The sequence below is a fragment of the Sturnira hondurensis genome, unplaced genomic scaffold (assembly GCF_014824575.4).
Source record: "Sturnira hondurensis isolate 20B ecotype Veracruz unplaced genomic scaffold, ASM1482457v3 Scaffold0020237, whole genome shotgun sequence".
In the NCBI taxonomy this organism is placed as follows: domain Eukaryota; kingdom Metazoa; phylum Chordata; class Mammalia; order Chiroptera; family Phyllostomidae; genus Sturnira; species Sturnira hondurensis.
This window is the reverse complement of record NW_028092868.1, coordinates 549,137-568,841: the sequence shown is the minus strand read 5'-3', so window position 1 is coordinate 568,841 and position 19,705 is coordinate 549,137.

The window sequence follows — 19,705 nt, the reverse complement described above, 5'->3', positions numbered from 1 at the left end:
CCTCCACAAAGTTATCAGGCATGCAACCCCCCTTTATCCAGTAGCTCTGCCTCATGGTCCAAGGTAGCTGCTAAGCTCCAGCCATCATATCCTCACCCCAGTTAGCATTAAGGAGGAAGAGGCATCTTTTCTTTCCATTCAAAATGCAGAGTAATTAATTCTTTGTGTCATTGTTTGATGTCCATCCAACATTCTCCTTTGCCCTTTACCAGATTAGAAGCTTCATAAAGTCCAGCGTCATATCTGTCTTTGTTTCTCTAGTCCTGCTGTCCAGTGCAATGTCTGGCACACAAGTGGCGTTCTGTGAATAGTTACTGATAGGAGGAACACTCTATATATGTTCTTGACATTATGATGAGTCAGAGTTGGCCTGGCCCAAATCCTGAGGCCCCTGCATTGAGTCTGTGGTGGTGCGTGTTGCTATGGGCCACTCCCTGTGCTAAGGGCTTTCTATAACTGATCTCATTTAATCCCCATTACAGCCCCCAGAGCAAATACTGCTATTATCTCTAAATGGCAAATGAGAACACAGCACAAAGCGATGGACCTATTTGGTGGGAAAGCTGTGATTTGAACTTGGCTCCCCCGACTCAAAGCCTCTTCACTTACTTCCTGCCTTTGGAGGCCAGGAGGATGCCCACAGCCCTGATGCTCTCAATTGTGAACAGTTAGCTCGGCAGTCATAGATGCGTTTATGGGGACTCATGAAGGCATATGCATTTGGCACCATGTCCCAAGGTGGCATCTCCCTGTAGAAAATTGAGGAACCCCCTGTATTCAGAGGCAGTGGGCACCACCATCAATTGGGACAGTGCTGGTTCCCCAGACTTCCTCCTCTGACAGATTTCTAAGAGCCTTTGTGGACCCAGGAGCTTTTCCAGACCACAGAGGAGGGCCAGGTGGGGCTGCAGGTGCCTGGGGCATATCTTGCAGAGGGTGCTGAGTGTGCTGGTGCTTAAGCTTCTGTCTCCCTATCAGTGGGCCCACCTGGGGAAACTGTGGTACCCTCCAGGCCAGGCTGCCCTTGAACCACATGTGGCTTACAGAGCCCCAAGCCCAGGAGCTGAGCCACATTAGAGGAAGGGTCTGGTCTCTCTCTTCACACTCAACAAAGAACTCCAGGTAGGAACTAAATTCTGGCTTGAGTCCAGGAACCATAGACTGCCCATGCTTCAAAGAGCCCTAAGAAGTAATTTAGTCTAAACCTTCACTTGATCGGGTGGGACATGGAAGCCCAGAGGGGGAATTGACTTGCCAAGACAACATGCTGAATAAGTCCTGTGGCTCATTTGACTGAAGAGTCCATCTGGGCCACAGGCCACTCGAGGGTGGGTTGGAGGTCACCAGCTGGACGCCTGGCTTGAAGAGAACTGTGAGTCTCAGAGGTGGAGGCTGCTCTCGGACCAGCCGATCTGGTCACAGCTGCCTTCCTTCCAGTGGTCACCAGCAGGTGGCACTAAGCACCCAGTGGCCACTTGGTTCCCAGAAAAGGTGAAGTGAAAACCTGTGTCTGGGAGTAATCAGGGCAAGAGGCCAGCTGTGAGGCCCACTTCCAAACACCCTCGCTCTGGAAGCCTTGTGCTTGGGCCTCCTGGGGCGAGGAGGGACTGGAGGCTCTGAATTGTGTGCTCCTGGTCCCAAACCCTTGACGGGGTTGTTCTGTGGTCAGTGAATGGCACCCCAGGGTGTGCTCATCTAGAATAATGATGGAATAAAAGCACCGAGGACCGGTGGGTGCCTCAGTTTCTCCTGGTGTGAGACTCGGCCTGGGCTCCAGCTCAGGCCTCCGGTCCTCGCTCAGCTCACTGCATATGCTCACACTTAGTGCACGGGGCACTTCATTTTCTGCGGGGCAGAGTCCAGAGAACTTCGGGGTCCCCTGAGAGGCTGCCTGGTTCCTGGAGCCTTGTTCCTGGAGACTCCTCCTGCCTTCTAGCGCCCCCCTCTCTTCCTTTCTATCTCCCCTCCCCTCTCTCCTTCCCCTCTTCTCCTACTCTCTTCTCCACCCCAGTTCTCCTGAGGGACCCTGAAGATCTAGCCCCCACCCTCAGCACCTCATCTGCAAAGGCAAACAGGGACCCATACCAGTGGGGCTTTAGGATATGGTTTCCATAGCAACAGTGCATCTCCTGCCTCTGTGGTTCTCAGCCCTGGGCAGGTTGCCATGGAGACTCTTACCTTATTGAAGAGTGATTTGTGGACTGTTTTTCTTCTTGGCTTCATCTCCATCCTTCTTTCCAGAAACTCTACCATCCCAAATAGCCTTTCCCCCCTGACTGCAGGCCTGGAAGCCTCCCTGAAGGATCTCCCCTTGCAGGTTCTGCTGGTAACCTTCTCATACTCCCGTAGGCAAGTGAGGTGCTCCTGGGGCCCCCACAGAGAACCAAAGCTGACCTGGGTCCCTTGTTTGCCCACAATGCCCTTCAAGGCCCCTTGCCTTGTTTCATGTGGCTGATGGATGCCAACCCTAAGAATCCTCATGGCTTTGGAGGCAGCAAGAGGGGTGTGGCAGGGAAAGAGAGGAGTGTGAACACAGGCAAAAGAGGCAGGTTAAAAGAGGGGAAAGGATTGGGAAAAGTGAGACAAGGAGACTGGGGGGTCTTAAGGGGAGAGGAAGAGGGTGAGGGTGACGGTCCAAGCAATCCCAGAAAGCCAACCTATGCATCCGTAGCAGCAGAATTTCTCTGGAGTGAGTTATAAATATCTCCACAGTCCCAGACCCCAAACAGGCCTTTTCTTTCTCTGCCAAGTAGAGAATGTGTTTGTCGATATGAAAACATATGAAGCACCTTGTGCACCCCTTCCCCCTAAGTTGAAAGCCATTACAATAATTAAAGCAGGAGGTTAATTACAGGTGTTTCCCCTGTGCTCCCCAAATAGATCACTTGGTGGGTGGGGAACATATACCACAGACAGGAGAAGGGGGTTTAGAAAGGAGACTGGGGGTACAGAGAGGCACTTAGAGTCACAGCTGGGGACAAATGACATTATTGGAAAGGGCAGAGGGGCTGGGAGGGACTGGCAGTGAGGCCCCGGGAGGAGGAAAGCTCCCTGGGCTTCCAGGAACCTCCTGGTTTATAGCCCAGGGGCTTCTTCACCATGGTAACAGGCCCGAGGACTCGAGGGAGTATCGGCCTGTGACTGTGCTCAGGCCAGAGCGCCCCCAGCCAGGGGAGCACAGGCAGGAGGCCCTTTGCGGGCTGGTGTGAGGGCAGGCGGCAGGCTCCGCCCCCCAGTCTAAAACCAGCTGCTCACCACATGACCATGCACTAGTGGTCCAGCTTGGAAGTCGTGTTCCCCAGGTATACTGCTCTGCAGGTATAACAGGTCAGCGTTAGCTTAGCTGAGAACTGTCACAGTCTTTTAGGTACATTTTTCATTTTGCCAACTAGTTTGACATATTAAGGATGCCTTCTCTCATTCCCTCCTCCCCTCTTCCTCTCTTATTTTTTTGCCAATCTATTTCTATTTCTAAGAAATATTCATATAATGCAATGTGTTTCATATGCGACATAATACATTTAGCCTGTTCCATCCTGAGTTTCTGCCTTGCTTACTTTTGAGCCTTTGAGAACTTTGATTTGTTCCAAAGCATTGTTTTTGTGGTTTCATATTTTGTCTGTAGTTTTCGTATTTGTAATAAAAATTATAGAAAGGGTGATACTCCATAGATGACTCCACATTATTTCCCCTGGTATTTTTCCCTCCTTTCTGTTGTTTTATTTAAGGTTTGGGTGTCTTTGTGTGTTACATGGACTTAGCAGGCAGTTAGCGCTTCCTGTTGAGAGGAGATAACCCAGCAGACATGAGGGATGAGGGAGAAGCTCATGCAGCACCTGTTGCTTTGTATTCTGGTATCTACAAACCTGTCACATGCATACCTTCTACTCACCCTGTCACTAGGGATAGGAGCCTAGTGGGTATTAGACTTTGGGGACTTGGGGACACATACTAGACAAGACAATGTGGTCCCTGCCCTCTGGGGAATGAATCTTCTAGGGAAGACAGATACCAGTCAATGAACATGCAAATATATAACTACAAGCTGTGAAAAAACTAAGCACAGGGAAAGCAGGTTTCTGTGTGAGAAAATAGCTAGGCCCTATTTTAGGCTGGGCATCAGGAGGAGATGACATTTACACTGCGATGAAGTCAGCCAGACAACATGAAGGGTGAAGGTCCCCAGCAGAAGTGGTGCCAGCAGGAGCTGATGAAACTTCAGTCCCAGGGCCCCTCAGTGCACTGGAGCCTTCCAAAGCACAGGTGGGGCCCTAGCAATGTGTCCCAATGGCACTGTTTTTGTAAAAATTGCATATGTAAAATACTTTACTGCAATCTGTTAAAAATACTGACTTCTCCTTCTACTCTGCTTGGTGCTCAGAGTGGCGGTCAGGGCATTGCTAGGATCTGGCTAAGGGGATGCTGAGTTGGGGAGAGCCTGCTTGGGTTTAAGGAGGTGGTCACAGCTCAGGTGGCTGACCTGGGGCAGAGGTGGCTCCTAAGTGCACTTTTGCACATTGCCCCCCAACTCTGTGCTAGGCAAAGAGGTGCAGCACCTTTGGGAAACATGTTACAGGACAGAACAGCCCCATAGCAGGTGGGGAGTGGATGGGAAATGAGGTTTGAACTGTGCAAAGGCAGAAGCTAGTCTGGAATCCAGCACCCATGTGTGATAAAAACACTTAGCAAAGTGGGGATGGAGGAAGCATAGCTCAACATAATAAAGGGTATATACAAGAAACCTACAGCCAACATCATATTCAACAGGCAAAAACTAAAAGCTTGCTCACTAAGATCAGAAGCAAGGATGTCTGCTTTTACCACTCTTATCCAACATAGTACTGGAAGTTCTAGCCACAGCAATTAGACAAGAAAAAGAAATAAAGAGCATCCAAATTGGAAAGGAAGAAGTTAAACTGTCATTATTGGCAGATGACATGATAGTATATATAGAACCTTATAGTCTCCACCAAAAAACTACTCAACCTAGTAAGTGAATTTGGCAAAGTAGCAGTATATGAAGTCAATATTCAGAAATTGATGGCATTCTTTTATACCAACAATAAAGTATCAGAAAGAGAAACTAAGGGAAAATATCCCATTTACTATGGCAACAACAACAAAAAAAGTATCTAGGATTAAATTTAACCAAGGATGTAGAAGGTCTGTACTTGGAAAACTACAGAACACTGAAGAAAGAAATTGTGGAAGATACAGATAAATGAAAGCATATACCATGTTAATGGATTGGAAGAATTAGCATCATTAAAATGTGTATGCTACCCAAAGCAATCTCTATGCTCAACACAATTCCTATTAAATTACCAGTGGCATATTTCACAGATTTAGAACAAATATTCCAAGAATTTATATGGAACAAGAAAGACCCTGAATAGCTTCAGCAATCCTGAGAAAGAAGAACAAAGTTGGGGGATCACAATACCTGATATAGGACATTACTACAAGGCCACTGTAATCAAAACAGTCTGGTACTGGCATAAGAACCAACACATAGATCAGTGGAACAGAATAAAGAGCCCAGAAATAAACCCATGTCTCTATGGTCAATTAATATCTGACAAAGAGAGAAGAATACAATGTAGTAAAAATAGCCTCTTCAATAAATGGTGTTGGGAGAACTGGACTGTTACATGCAAAAAATGAAACTAGACCACCAATCTATATCATAACACCAGAATAAACTCAAAATGGATAAAGGACTTAAATATGAGTCATGATACCATAACAGTCCCAGTGGAGAATATAGGCAGAAAAAAATTAGACATCCCATGTAGCAATATTTTTGTGAATATATGTCTTAGGGCAAGGGAAATAAAGGAAAAATAAACCAATGGGACTATATCAAATTTAAAAGTTTCTGCATGGCTAGAGAAACCAAAATGGTTTCATTTCTCTTCAAAATGAAAAGAGAAACAACTGTATAGGAGAACATATGGCCAATGATTCATCCGACAAGAGTTTGGTCTCCAAAATATATAAAGAACTCATATGACTCAACACCAGGAAGACAAGCAACTAACTAATTTAATTTAATTTGCCAATTTAAAGTGGCCAAAGGACCTGAACAGACACTTCTCCAAGGAGGACATACAAAGGGCCCATAGACATAGGAAAAAATGCTCAACATCTCTAGCCATCAGAGAGATGCAAATTAAAATCACAATGAGATATCACCTCATACCTCTCAGAATGGCTATTATTAATAAGTTAACAAACAACAAGTGCTGGTGAGGGTGTGGAGAAAAGGGAACCCTAGTGCATTTTTTGGTGGGAATTCAGACTGGTGCAGCCACTATGGAAAACAGTATGGAATTTCCTCAAAAAATTAAAAATAGAACTGTCTTATGACCCAGTGATTCCACTGCTGGGAATATATCCTAAGAATCCTGAAACACCAGTAAAAATGAACGTATGCACCCCTGTGTTTACAGCAGTGCTATTTACAATACCCAAGTGCTGGAAGCAGCCTAAGTGCCCATCAGTAGATGAATGGATCAAAAAACTATGGCACGTTTACACAATGGAATCCTATGCAGCAGAAAGAAAGAAGGCGCTCCTACTTTCTACAACAGCATGAATGGAACCGGAGAGCATTATGCTGAGTGAAATAAGCCAGTTGGTGAAAGACACATACCATGTGATCTCACTTATAACTGGAATCTAATGAACAAAATAAACTAACAAAAAAAATAGAACCACAGACATGGAAATATGGAACAGACTTACAGCTGTGGGGGGGGGGGTGAGAGGGGAACTGGTGGAAAGAAGGGGAAGGGACGAGTCAAAGACATGTATGAATGACTCAGGGACATGGACAACGAGAGGGGATTGACTGTGGGCAAAGGGGAAAAAGAAACTGGGACAACTGTAATAAACGATCAAAAAGTGTATTCAAAAGAAGCTAGTCAGGAATCTTGTTTTGGATTTTGTGATATTTGTGGAATTTGTCAGCTTTTTCAAACTTACACTTTACTTTGGTTTCTCTCATTCTAAACAAGTTTTCACTTTTGTATCTAATTTTGGTTTTGGATATCTGCCTTTTTTTGAGGACCCCCTGCTCTCCAGCTGTACATCTGAGACCTGCCCCCATCTGAGGAGCGTGGGTGTCACCTCCTCCACGGCCGAAGCCAGATTGGTGCCCAGGGGTGTCTCTGGGGTCAGAGCAGAGAAGCCCTGCTCCAGAAACTTCCCAGACTTATCCCTGGGTGCTTCCTCCACCGGAGGGGAGGTGGGACAGGGAGGCAGACAGAGTGGGCCCCTGGTGTGAGACCAGGGCTAGCTGCTGCCCCATGATCCCTGGGTGCACCCCGTGTGCTGTGCCTGCGGCTTTGCAGAGTTGGCCCTTCAGGCTTCTCTCTCTCCTCCACCGCCTACCCTCAGGCCACAGTGCCTGGAATTATACCATCCAAGCATCATTTGGAAGCAAGGCATCACCCACACCACTTGTCCTCTTTTAAAACAGTCGGTGCCATCAAACAATGTTTATACACAGAAACCTGCACGCAATATATTGGGTGGGCAGGGAGTAATACATCAAAATACATCCATAATTTTTATGCATAACACATAAAACAGTCTAGAGAGGAATGTGGGTACAGTAAGATGCATGACAGGCACCCACAGAGGTATAAAAAGGGCTTATGTGTGTGTGTTTTGTGGTTGTGTTTTATGAGAGTGTGTCTGTGTGTGTATGGCGAGTGGGGAGCAGCCTGTGGGGATAGATGCAAAGTAACCTGAAGAATTTTCCAACAAAACACGTGGGCTTTGACAAGCCCTGGCTGTGGGTGTTTCTACAGGTGGGCCCCGTGGGGAAGCAGCCTGCTCGGCGTGGTCCTGAGCTGGACACCTGGCCCCACCGGCTCTCCCCGGCTCTCCTTCCTCAGGCCAAGCCCCGACAGAATCTGGCCCCCAAGCACACAGCCTAGAATAAAAGCTGGCTTTGAAAAGCGGGGTTTGACTATAGTTAATAACACTGTGTTGACTATCTGAAATTGCTAGGAGAGTAGATCTTAATAGTTTTCATCCCAAGAAAAAAATTTTTCTGTGCGGTGATATATGGTGACAGATGTTAACTAGAGTTGTGGTGATCATTTTGTACTCTCTCCAAATACTGAATCATGATGTTATATACCTGAAACGAGTATAATATTACATCTAAAATAAAAAAACCAAACAACCTGAAGCGTGGAGTCATACACAGCGGCCGTACACTGCTCCTCTCAGCCACGTGGAATCTCGCCCAAATCCTTCGCCACCCTCTGCTGTTACCCGCACCAAGGTCTCCCCCGGCTGTGTTTGGGGGTGGGGCCGTCCCTCTGCAGTTCTGGAGGTTGTAGATAGCTGCACCCTCTACCCAGCAAACCTGGAGCTTGCTCTGCGCGGTTAGATTCCTGGGGCTTTAGAGCCAGAGGGGTCCCCAGGGACGCTCATTCAGAGTTTGCAAATGCCATCGACTCTCAGCAGACCTCTGTGCTCCCCCTTCGTGTTTGGAGGCCCCGTGTGCAGCTGCTGTGGCTTCTCCAGGTCTTTGGGCTGCGAGGGGGTCTGGAGTCTCCCCCCTCTGACTCTATCTCTACTCAGAGACTAGAATACAGACCTTCGTCCTCTTCCCTGCAACTTTGCCCTGAACCCCAGAAAGCTTCCCTCCCTTGCTTCCAGCACCTACTCTCCCTGCCCTGAGAAAGGCCTAGAAGGCGAGGAAGGGCTGGGTCACCTGCCAGGATCCTCAAATGCCAGCCGTGGGGCTTCTGCAGACCCAGCACCTGCCTGCTTCTCACCTAACGGCTCACACCGTGTGTCCCTCCCGGTCCATACTTTCCAAGCAGCGAAACAGGTTTATTGAACATTAGGTGGAGCCTTCTGTCTCCTTTGGGAAGAGGAGCAGTGCTTCTTGGGGCTGCAGGCTGCCGTTTCTAACGGTGGCTTGTGTTCTGACCTAGTTTTCACCACGACCGGCCCCAGTAGGGGCAGGTTTATACAGCTGGTTTACAGAGGAAGTGAGGTCTGGGAAGCGTCCTGGCACAAGCTCTGGGTCCCCTTGAACATATGACTGAGTGTCCTCACTTGTATTTGAGGCTTTGAGGCTGGCAGAGGCTGGGGTTTGGACACTGGTCCTTTCCACCCCCTGGGCCCTGGGACAGGCCTGGTAAGGCCAGTGTGGGGGGTGGGGGCCTTGAAGCTGCAGCTCTCCAGTCAGGCAGGATCAGAACCCCAGGATTAGACAAAGAACACAACGAAGGAGACAGGGTGGCTTGGCCAACCAGCCTGTCTCCCATCTGGAGCTGTGGGACCCTCCTGGGAGCAGCATGTGATGAGCTCCTGTCCTTGGGGGCGGGGTGATTTCCTCCAAAGTGAGAAGAATGCTTTGATCCGAAGTGACTGGTTTGCCTGACTCCCAGTCCTGGCTTGTGATGTGCAGAACTCTGAGCCCTGGGGTTTCCTGAGACAGTACAGTGCCTCTGGAGCAAGGATGTCGTGACTGGGCCAGGGAGCGGCTACCATGTCATGTCCACCCTGACCCTGAGGGGGAAGAAGGCACCCCGAGGGGAGTAGGACCTGTGTGCCCCCACCCATCTCCGCCAGGGCAGGAAGTTCGGGCAGCACAGTGCACACCCCTGCTTCCTGGAGCTGTGGGTGCCGTCTTTCCGGGTGGGAAAGATCAAGTTAAGAAATCGTGCAAGGAAAAGACTACACACACTATTTTAAAACAAACAGGAAGTTGCAATGGCCTCTTTGGGCAAAGACACGTCTATTTCATGAGAATCTTGCTCTGGATTCCCATAAACTGTGTACACTGAGTGCCCCGCCCTCGGCGAGGGCCTGCGACCCGGGTCCCTGTGATGAGACGGGGTCCCTGCTCCCACCCAGCCCCCAGGCTAGTGTGGCAGACTCGCAAGGAAGCGCTGCAGGCCCATCTGCTGTGACAGTCATCCCCCTTCACCCGTGGCTTCGCTTTTTCAGGTTTCAGTTACTGTGGTGAACCGTGGCCCAAAAATACCAGGCGGAAAATTCCAGAAACAAATGATTTGTTTTCAATAGTGTGTTGTTCTGAGTAATGTGATAAAAATCTCAGGCTGTTCACGCCATCCGTTCTTCCCGCTCGGGACCTACATTGTCCCTTTGTCCAGCGCATCCACGCTGTGCTCACTGTGGCTGGGGATTGCTTAGCAGCTGTCTCGGTCTCAGACCGACTGTCCCTGTGTCACAGAGCTTGTTTCCAGTAACCCTTATTGTGCTGAATAACGGCCTCAAGGCGTGAGAGTGGCATTGGTGACCATTCAGACATGCCAGAGAGAAGCTGTACAGTGCGTCCATCCATGAAACACGAAGGGACGTCCGCGCAGGAAAAACCAGGGTATGGGTAGGGTTGGTACTATTCGCAACTCCAGGAATCCACTGGGGGTGCTGGGGATGTATCTGCTACAGAAGAGGGGGCACTACTACACAGATAGAGGGGGAAGCAGGTTCCTGGGACTCAGAATCTCGGTGACCCGAGTCTGGCCAGGTGTAGTGGGCTTTTGATGGTCATCTCTGCCTGCCCTCAGTCAGACATCCTCTGAGATCTGCACACAGGACCCTACACCTTGGACACCATGGGTTCAGCTCTAGCTTCAGGTAGAAATGGACCCTGTTGTGCCTAAACCGATTGTCCCCTGGCCACAGCCATTTGTCAGTGGCTGGGTATGTGGTCCATCTGAGTGAGTGTTGGGATTTTGCTTGGAGACAGGGACACTCACCTGCTCCTTTTCTGGATATAAGAGATAAATATGTAGTCGGGGCAGATTCTGGGAGCCACCTTGAGACCACAAGGAAGCTGGCTTTAGGATAAAGATAACGTGAAAGGCAGAGCAGAGAGAAAGAAACCAGGTCCTTAGTGACAATTTTGAGCCGCTGGGTCAAACCAGCTGTGAGATACACCCTACTTCTGGACTTACCACCTTGTGTGAACGGTGCATTCCTTTTTCATTGACCCCATTTGAGGCAGCTTTTGTTGTTGTCCCTTCACTTCCAACAGAAGGTCCAAAATGATGTAGGCTCCTGCTCCCAGAAGCCGCGGACACGTGAGATGGATCTAGAAGCGCGTGCTCCAGAGCGACCCAAAGCCTTCTTTTCTGATTTAAGCCTCTATCCAGCGAACACGCGCAGAGCGGTGACGGTGTTCCAGGCCCTCGGCAGCAGCTGGGACGCCCAGGTGAACAGGACACGGTCCCCTGACAGAGCTCACACCTGTTGGACATCCAGACGGGCGCACTGCCTGCTGCAGTGGAGGGGTGCGTGGAGGGCTCCGTGCACAGAGGTGGGGGGCGGCCCCTTGTGAAGGTCAACGAGGCTGCATGGAGCGGACGCTGGTGGTTCTGGCTGCCTGACCAGCTTTCACTCCGCTCCCCTGGCTTTCCTGAGAGCCGCTCCCTCCCACTGCCAGCTCTCTCTCCTGGCCATTCAGGTGGGACCAGGCGCGGTCAGTCAGGGCCTTTCTCCCCTCTCCCACCGGGATTCAGTCAAGGACTGGCTTCTGGGCTGGGCAGGGGGATGGAGAGTTTGGGGTTTCTTATGTTGACGTTGTTCCGAGAAAGACACAGACACGGAGTGTGCGAGCAGCCCCCGGTAGGCACCCAGAGGGAGCTGGGGAGAGCAAGCAAGGTGGGCAGGAAGAAGGGGAGGGGCAGCCAGAGCTAAGCAGCCAGCTTTCCCTCAGAGAAGGACCTTGACTGGCATGGCTTCCGTTCCCAGGACCGGCTACAGGACTTGTGGAGCCCAGGGGAAAAGGAAAAGGCTGGGCCCTTTAAAAGCCATTATGCGGAGTTTCGAGATCGCCAGTCCAGAGCTTTAGGGCCGGTGCGGCCCCGCGAGACAGTGGCTGCACATCCGTGGAGTCGCCCTGCCTGCACCACCCCAGTGTCGGAAAGAGCTTCATGCCGTTTTCAGACTGTTCACGAGGTGGCTCAGGGAAGCGCCCAAGAGCACAGCCGGCGTCCCATCCCAGGATCTCAGAGTCATCTCTCCTTTCTGGACTTTGGTTCCCTCATCCGTAAAATGGGGGTAACAATAGGGCCATTGTGAGGATTAAATGAGTCCATGTGTAAATTGCTTAGGAGGGTTTGCTGTTGTTTACACGTGTATTCTTTATGGTGAACACTTGTCTATACCTTCTTGGTCCACATCAGGGCCTCCCCAGCTGCCCCTTCCCAGTTCTGGCTGCTCAGCTGACTCAAGAGGACTGCCATGTCTACAAGGCGGGATGGGTGCCCAGACCGTCCCACTCAGCTTCTCTCCCCATAAAAGTGGGCCAGGTGCGCAGGGGCTGTGGGGCCACTCCTGCCAGGAGCACTCAGCTGCGGTTGCTGGGAATGTCGCCTGTAAACCTGCAGCTCTGACCACTAAGCTGTTCTCTCCGGAGAGCTGAGGTGGGGAAGGCTGCCAGGCCTGCCAGAGAGAGGTCGGAGGGTAAGTGTGTCGGCTGCACCAGCCCAGCTGAGAAGGGAAGGCGGGTGGTGGGAGTGGAGGGAAGCAGGTCCTTTCCTCCACCACCAGGACAGTGGGGTGGGAGGGGCCGCGTCATGGAGATCTGGGCAGGAGGTGGGTATGGGACCCACTACGGGGTCTCCTCAGCCTTCTCCAGGCCAACCCTTGGAGGGGAGGTGGGGCACTCAGCTCACTTGGGATGCCCTAGTTCTGGATTCTTTTTTTTAAAAGATTTTATTTATTTATTTTTAGAGAGAAGAGAAGGGAAGGAGAAAAGGAGAGAAACATCAATGTGTAGTTGTACTCAGTTCTGGAGACTGGCCTGCAACCCAGGCATGTGCCTGACTGGGAATCGAACCAGCAACGCTTTGGTTGGCAGGCCTGCGCTCAATCCACTGAGCTACACCAGCCAGGGCTTAGTTCTTGATTCTTGGCCTGGCTTTGCCACTGGCTGACCCCAACCAAGCTCTCAGCAATACCCATCTGTTAAATGGGATTAAGACTCTTTAGTTCAACAGAGATTTTCTGAGAAGCAGAAGTATTCCGAGAGAGCAAGTGTGTGTGTGAGAGAGAAACAGAGAGAGACACACACAGAGAGACAGAGAGACAGACAGAGACAGGGAGAGAGACAGACAGAGATGGACAGAGACAGAGAATGGCAGAGACAGACACAGGGAGTAAGAAACAAACAGAGAAGAAGAGTCGGGGAGCAGACGGAGAAGTGCAGAAGCCAGGGGAGCCCGTGTGCACACTGAGAGGTGCTTTACCTCTCCTAACAGTGCTCTTGTTTCGGGAAAGGGGAGCTCTGGGCCCTGCTCCCTGGGTGGGGGCCCCTCCCCTTCCCCCCAGGCCAGGGCACCGGGGGCCAGCAAGCCGGTTTCTAGGTCAGGAGCCTTCCTTCAAAGCGAGGCGGTGAGAGGGCCTCCCCGCACCAGAGCACTGAGCTGGACACATCCCTCGAGGTCATCCTCTGAGTCCCCTCGGGGCTGCACGCTGGCAGGGGTGTGGAAGGTCAGGGCAAGCTGTTTCTCAAGGACTTGACTATCCCCCTGGGTGTGTTTCTCAGCCAGTGGCCCCCAGCTGACCCTGGCTTCTGGGCCCCCAGACTCAGGCACCTTGAGGAAGAATAGCAAACAAGCCCGGATTCCAGCAGGCATGGGGCCAATGTATGACCTTGGAGTGTTTGCTTTTTTAAACTTAAAAAATATACAATTTTAATTTTCATCATGAAAACAATTGTGCTCTTAGAACTTCCAGGCGGCCCCTGAGTTGGCCAGTTCCTCATTTAGGCTGCCTCTCAAGAGGGAACGCTGCAAAAATACAATTACCGAGGCAACAATGGACTGGGGTTATATTTAACTTGGGCCGGGCGCGGGAGCCCGCGCTGCACCACCTGGCTGGTTCCTCTCCCTCCTGTCTCAGTGCACACCTTCCTGTCCCTCTGTCTGTCTGCTTCCCTCGGTCTCCTAGCCATCCGCACCCCAGAGGAAAACTGGGCGAGTCCCTCCCAGGACAGGGACACACCCATCCTTCCCTTCCCCCTACCCCCAGATCCTTCAAGCCGCCCCTCACCCCTTAACTTAGGTCACTCCTGAGTCAGAGACGTCACCGAGTGAGATGGGCATACTTGGGGGTGGGGTTTTCTGAAAGAAAGCCATCCAGGCCTTAATTGCCTTCAGACCCGAGAACCTCTTCACCCTTCGTGCTTCCTGCTCACAAGGGACCTCCACTGTCCTGGTCTTGCTTCAACTTCATAATGATCATTTGAGGCAGGCCCATTCTGCAGATGAACAAATTGAGGGTTAGAGAAGTTAAGTCGTCGAGTCACAAGAGGTCCCATGAGAGTGACGTCCAGTGGCTGGGAGGAGGCCCTCTTCAGCCGAGGGCATGTTCTTGGCAGGCGGTGCCCAAGGGAAGGTTGTGCAGTGCATTCAGATGAGGGCCAGGGCGGTGGAGACAGGACAGGGGGGGCCTCACACAGGAAGCTCATCACTCCCTCAGAAAGGCCTTCCCAGTCTCCCCACAAGGTCAGACCGCCCTCCTCCCGCCTCCCACAGCTCCCTGACTTTTCTCTCATTCAACTTTATGTTTATCCCTGTGGCTATTGTTCACTCTGTCTCTTCTAAGATGCTATGGACTTCTTGTGGACAGGGAAATCCTTCTGGGCCCCATGACTAATTTCATGGCTCTCCCTCTTGGATGACAAAGGGCTACTTGAAATCCAGACACATTTAGAGTGGGTGTTCATAGATCAACCAGGCCCACCTTGGCCAGCCTTTGGGCTGGGGAATGGGAAGTGTGAGACTTGGAATGCATCGCATTCACAGACGAGGCTCGTTACACCCTGGCACCCTGTGCACACCCTATTCAAACCCAATTTCTCAGGGATCCTCTGCTTGGAGGCTGTAATCCCCGGTTTTGAATGCTCTTCCTTGGAGTTTTCCTGCCAAAGGGCTCCTTCCGACTGCAACAGCATCTTGAGTGTTCCTGGGGGGAGAGGGTTGAAGGTGGAGGGAGTGATGGGGGGAATGTGGGGTGGGGAGAGGTTGGTAGCAATGACAGGGGTATAGACAGGGGTGCGGCTGCCTTGGTGGTGACTGGCCAGAGGTGAAATGGAGAGATCTACCAAGTCCGACTAGGACCTCCCAGTGGATCGTGACCAGTCGGTGGTGTGGGTGTTTACCTGAACGCAAGGTGGATTAAAGACTGAGCTCACGCCCTTCTCCCAGGTGCTAAGTGCGGCTTCCTGGGGGGCCAGACCAGCAAGCGTGAAATGGCTGCACCGGCTGCACCGGTGTTCAGAGGGAGAGAATGATGAGGCTGTGGCTCCCACTGTCCCAGGGAGAGGCCAGCCCAGGAGGGAGGAGGGCAGAGGCGCGCTCCCGAGAGCACTCAGCTGGAGACCCCAATGTGCCCAGCCCGTGGAGCCTTGCAGCTGGTCCACCACAACTCAGCCCTTTCTCAAGGTCCACAGAAAGGGTTTTTGAGAATAGACTGCTAACAAGTGCAAATAAGTGAGAACCGGGAGGGCTCCCCAACCCTTAAATACACACAGGGAGAAAAATACATTTTAAAAGTGGCCCCACTGAACGTGCCCTGGGCTCATTCCAACCAAAGTACCAGACAAATAGTCCACAGCCCTTGACACGCTGGAAACTCCGCCAGCTCTGCCCTCCCTGGTTACTCGTAACTCCGAGGAGCTGGCCGCAGCCGTCAGGTTTGACTAATAGCACCTGGGCCGCGTGAAGCCTTGCTCAGTTCAGCTGGCGCAGACCCCCTGGAACCCTCTTCCCCTGTCCAGCTTCTCGCAGCTTCCCCAGCCTGGATCTAATAGAAACGCCTTGTCCTTATAGAGCACTCAGCTCCAAGGGGCTTTACCGGCATAATCTAATGGAGGGGAGCCGAAGGGTGGGTTGCAGTGCACAGGGATCATCTCTTTTACTGGGAGGGATGCTAGGTAGGACACTCAGAGATGCCGGAATGCCAGTGCCAGGTGCCTAAAGCCCTTTGACTTGCCTCTACCTCCCCAGCCTCTGTCTCCAATGCCAGCCCTTGTTTTCAGGCCACTGGCACGTGCTGGGTCCCCTCACATGTGCTGTCATTGTGCTCCTTGGTGCGGGCCAGAGCATGGGGTCCCAGAGGGGCTGCCACTTGCTGAAGATGAACTGAGCAGTGAGAGCAGGGGTCAAATCCAGCCTGAGCTTGTTTCATGACATCCTAAAAAAAGAACAGAGCATCGAACAGGACGGACAGAGGTGGGCTCTGGGAGAAGCTTTTGCGTCGTTGGAGGTGTGTGGGCTGGCGAGTGTGTCCGGACAGAAGGATGTGCACAAGAGCATGTGCAAAGGGGCACATGGGCCAGGACAGGGCTGTCCCTGTTAACCAGACAGAAGGGAAGCCAGGGTGGCAGGGGGCGGGGAAAGCCAGGGGGTGGAGCATGAGCTGGAGAAGGGACAGGTCCCAGAGGTGGATAGGACAGGCAATGTAAATAAAGCTGAGGTGGTATTCTGGTCCACCAGGCCGGCACGGGGACCTAGGTCCTTATTATCTGCTTCTCACTTTTGCAGTGAACCTGTTTTGGCTGTGTCAGCCTCACCTGTCACCTTTGTCCTATGCCTAGTACAAGTTCCTGCCAGGTGGGATGATTATAAATGAGTGTTAAACGACCAGACCTTGGGGGACACTGTGACACGGGGCTTTGGAAGCCTGGCCAGGCAGCTGATAAGTGAGAGGGTATTGATTTTAACCAAAGGATCCCTGAATACACAGTGGAAACCTAACTCTCCCAGCTGGTCCTCGCAGCTTCATTTTTTATGCCCAAGAACCAGGCTAACAAAAGTAGCTACTATTTATTAATCATTTGTTAGGCACCAGAAAACCTACAAACCATTATTTTAATTCAGTCCTCACAACCACCTTATGAGATAGGCTCAGAGAGGGTAGGTAAGTTTCCTAAGGTCACACAGCTAGAATATTGTGACTACAGCTAGAAAATTATGGCTCCCAAGGAGAGAACCCTTTCAAAACCCCCTGCCACCGAGTAGCTATGGGGCAACGTATGTGTTGTCTCAGAAACTGAATTTAATTGGGTCTTGAAGTGTGGGTGGGATTGTATCTGTCGAGATGAACCACTAGCCACCGAGATCTCTCCAGGCTGGGATGGGGGTGGGGGCGGTAGAGAGGAGAGCAGCTCACCAGCCGAAGGCTCTGCTCTGAAGCGGGGTGTGAGGTAGAACAGGTAACTAGAGGCGGTGCTGTTGCTGCGTTTGGACATGAGGCACAGTGGGGAGCCCCTGTGGGTTCTGGAGTGAGGAGAGAGGAAAGGGCTGTTGGATGTTGGCTCTAAGCGCTGTGGGGAGGGGAGGAGATGGGACAGACTAGAGGAAGAGAGGCCAAGGGGAGGTTGAGGCAGAGAAGAAAAAATAAAGTAGACAGAGAGAAGGAGGGGGAGGAGGCGCAGGGAGAGGGGAGCCCACCAATAAGTGGTAATTGCTACCATTTGTACACGGTATTTCACCAAGCCACTGCACACACACTCGCATTATCTCATTGGACTAAGGCCTCAGAACAGGCCTATGGAGTAAGAAGGAGGAATCCTGCTTGCTGAGTGCTGCTCCACGCCAGGTACTCCATGTGCATTTCCTGCGGCCCTGTCAACAGCCCCAGAGGGTGAGAGACATCTCCTCTCTACAGATGATACAGCTGCAGATCTGGTGGGTGAAGGAACTTTCCCAAGATGGCAGCTCAGAGCTGGGGTTTGAACCCAGGCCCGTCCAGGTCCACCGCTTAGGTCTGCCCCATTGTTCCAGATTCTAGCCCATTTACAGATGAGGCAGCTGAGTCTCAGAGAGGTCCCGAGATGCTTTAGGTCCAGTGAGCATCTTCGCAGCTGCTATTCTATCTGCTTTCAGCTGCATTCTATCTGCTTGGCCTTAGGGGTTTGGATAGCGTAAGGCCCCTTTCCTACCAAGACCCTGGGTTTGTTCTTATGGGTCCCTGTGATTTCTCAAATGGATGGCGGCCCCACTGATCACCCTGGGGGCAGCTCTTCCAGAGGCCTGAAGTCGGGCCTCGAGGCCCATGAGAAAGCCTTGGGGAGTGGAAAGAGGCCTTTGAGAGAAGACAAACTCCAGATCACTTCTGGCTTTGCCAAATGTGTGTCAGAGCTTGGCACTGTGAGGGACGGAGGGCTCTTTGGTGGGTCTCAGGCCCAAATGGTAAGAAAGCTCCAGGGGCGTAAGAATGTGAGAGGGGCCAAGGCAGGGGGCGGGCGTGCGGCCAGACCAGCCAAGGGCTGGTCAAGGGAGAAGGCGTGGGTGGAGGTGGCAACCCTGGGCCTTGTCGGGGGTCATGTTTGGCCCCACCACACACATCAGGCTCTTGAGAACCTCTTGGCCAGCTCTCCCGGCTGCTGCCCTTGGCTGGAGGTTGGGATTCTGGAGCTCAGCAGGGCCTGCAGAAGGTGGAGGCTTGTGGCTCCAGGAGCACATGTGTCTTCCCAGCAGATGACTAATGGGAGCCTCTGAGAAGCAGGCCCTGGGGCACGAGGGGTGGGTGGGTCCGCTTGGCAGCGGAGTCCCCTGCTTGGCCATTCGGAGGGGTTCCATAAATATTTGTTGATTAACTCACAAGACGCCTACTCTAGTTGAATGTTGTGAAGAAAGAAAGTGTATTGAATGATGTATTCAAGGCAGACATCAGAGAGTCTTTGAAGGACCGGCCACAAGGAACAGAGAATGGTTGTCATTGGCGTCTTTATAATATCAGCAGAAACAAACTGAGCTTTTTCTGGGGGGTCAGCATGCTTAAAACCTGTTTGTTCTCTTCTGTATCTGGAAGCGTCCTCCTTGGAGCCTGTTTGTAAGGGTCTGGAATCTCAGCAGCAAGCCTTTGCTTATCAGAGGGAAGCTGCAGGCTGGCTCTGGCCAAAAGAGCTCACTTGGCTCCCAGCCTGTGGCTGTCCAGTAGACGTGAGGAGCTGCAGCCCTGTGTGTGTTCGTGTGCCATCCTCCAGCTGCCGGGCTGCCTGAGCACGGACAGCCGTCCTTCCCTCATAGCAGGGCCCCAGTCCTTCCACATGGGCCTCAGGTGAGCTGGGCCAGTGATGGGGCTTGACTCTTCTGACCGCCTCACCTGCCTGTCCAGCTGGGGTACAGGCTAGGATGATGACAGTGAGGTGGGGGCTGGGGCAGGACAGGTCACCAAGCCTACCCTGGATGGACAGAATTCTGTGTCACGGGGGCTGGGCTGGATCCTAAGCCCACTTGTGCTCTGTGGCTCCTTATCTCATTCCCCGGCGTACTCGGAGGCCTCTCTGGTATGTGACCAGGCCAGGGATTGATATCCTGATGGTCCTGCTCTCACTGTGGGAAGACAGACCGTCCTAGAACCCTGACTGTGGATGGACAGAGCTTCTGCCAGAGAGCCAGAGTGTTTTCAGTGCAGCCCTCCTGCCCGTGACTTCTGGCCAGTAATTTACCTTTTGCCAAAGAGAACCCCAAAAGCGCTTTCCCACTAGGGTGTTGTGAAGCTCAGAGGAGATTACAAATAATAATAGCTAATATTTGTCTTATTGATTTCCAGCCTTGAACGGGGTGGGAAGTCCCACTTAGTCTGATCAAGCACCTGCTCCTGAAGAAAAAGGAGTCAGGAGATATCCTGCAGACCCTGCCTTTGCTGCCCACCCAGGCGCCCAGGAAACCTGGCAGAGGCAGGCAAGGGG